Source organism: Apium graveolens, chromosome 11, assembly GCF_009905375.1.
Source record: "Apium graveolens cultivar Ventura chromosome 11, ASM990537v1, whole genome shotgun sequence".
Classification (NCBI taxonomy): Eukaryota; Viridiplantae; Streptophyta; class Magnoliopsida; order Apiales; family Apiaceae; genus Apium; species Apium graveolens.
The window spans coordinates 149144586-149146473 of record NC_133657.1 but is presented as its reverse complement, the minus strand read 5'-3'; the positions used below and the strand labels follow the sequence as shown (position 1 = coordinate 149146473).

Below are 1888 nucleotides of genomic sequence, written 5' to 3'. Positions count from 1 at the left end.
GCATTCAGGTTCCAGGGAACAAAAGCAATGCAGGGAAGTCAAACTTTGTGTTCTTGACTGACTCACGGAAATTTTTGTCAATCCTGTAATTTTTCCAACAGAAATATCAGTAGATAACTGAAATGGCATCATGTTTGTAAGAAAATTGGTGCAGGCTACTAAGACTTCTGGACTTGGTGCTAGGCCCAACATATAATAAATAACTCTCAATATGACCCTACCATTGCGGCTGCTGCTGTATTTGGTGCTGGGCCAACGTGTATATTACTCCCCACTCTGCAGATAACTCCAAATATAGTGTGACCTGAGTACCTGACATATGTGTACATTTATTGCCTATATAAAGAACACGATTCATAATAAATATATAAATACATTTAATAGGCAGCTGAATTGGCAATCGGTCTGTATAACAAAGTCCCGTGGATTATGTGCAAGCAACCAGATAGAAACATTTTCCTCTGCGCATATTTAATTGTATAAATTAGTGTTAATTCTTGGAACTTTCAACTTTCAGATAGAAACATGCAATGGAAGGCACTGCGCAGATACATTTAAAGGGACTAATGGTCCCAACAAGCCTATGTTGTAGACTGAGAATTGGACTGCTCAGTGAGTATATGAGTGCATGTATGTTTTGATATAACAATTATAATAATTCATAGACGTTTATAACATATGAGCTATAACCAAAGGTATCGAGCATTCGGAGATCCACCATCTCAGAGATCAGCAGAAGATATTACTTTCTCAGTTGGATCCACAACTTTGTCCTGATGCCAGTAACTCTAAAGATACAAATTCCGCAATGCTTTGATGGTAGGAAATTGTTTTCTCTCTTCCCTTCACTCCCTTTAAGACTTGTAATCATCTCACAACATTGATTGTAGGTCTATTTTACATCAAGATGCCAACTGATTCGTACAAGGAAACTTATAACCTTACACTATCACTTGAAGATACTTCGTTTGGTGGAAGTGTCAAACCTTCAGGTTATGATCATGCAAACTTTGATACATGTCACTCACTTTCTACATAATTCCGAATATGCATATTATTTTAAATTTTTGGTTTGTCAGTACCACATGTTTATTGTGCAAATGGCAGTTGATTGCTTTAGTTGTATCCTGGATTTTTCTTTCAGTCTCATATATCTAGTTTTTAATTGATTCCAGTGCACTCTTTTACTTAGGATTTACATTCACTCATTTGTTTCCTGCAGTGGCTAAACAAATGCTACTTTATCCTCTGAATCAGAAAATAATAATGAGCAGGAACAGATCAGAATAGCTCGTGCCTTGCTAAATTATTGTCAAACTGATTGTCAAATTTTAGTTGATATCGTCCTAGATTATAGACTATGTACCTGTTTTTTGGATTATGTGAAGTTGATGGTGATTGTGTGAAAACTGAAGTAGTAATTGGCGGGGGTTTGTACCTATTTGAAGTTTGGTGGTTTGAATTCTTTATTTTATTGACTTGTATGAGAAACAGGTTTATGGCATGTTCAATTTACAAACAAACCTTTTTTTTTAGAAATATGTTAGATTAGGTACTTCAATATTACAAAAAATTAGTATAATATAATACAAATTATTAAAAAGCTGTTATAGTAAGGAATTTTTTTAATAATGATTTGGTGACCTACATGTGGGGCCCACAGTGGCCTTACATGTAGGGCCCATTTTTTTTTTTACAAATTTTAAGTGCAAAGGTAACATGTATAATATGATACTGTAGACATACATTGATGTTACCTTTAAAGCCTATTGTAACACAAAATTCAAGGTTGCAGCAGGGCAAAAGTAATGTTACCTTAGGGTCAAAGGTAACTCGAAAAAAAGCAACTTAATTTTTATGTTACCTTAGGGCTTTTTTTGGCTGTGGT

The 1888-nt window shown here is 34.8% G+C and overlaps 1 long non-coding RNA gene across 1 annotated transcript; it reads left to right on the top strand.

The window, feature by feature from the left end:
- The first annotated feature begins 662 nt into the window (after window positions 1-662).
- On the top strand, window positions 663-1508 carry LOC141696778 (uncharacterized). Its single transcript, XR_012564490.1, has 3 exons — window positions 663-819; window positions 891-992; window positions 1223-1508. It is a non-coding gene; the product is annotated as an uncharacterized LOC141696778 (long non-coding RNA).
- Window positions 1509-1888: the final 380 nt, after the last annotated feature.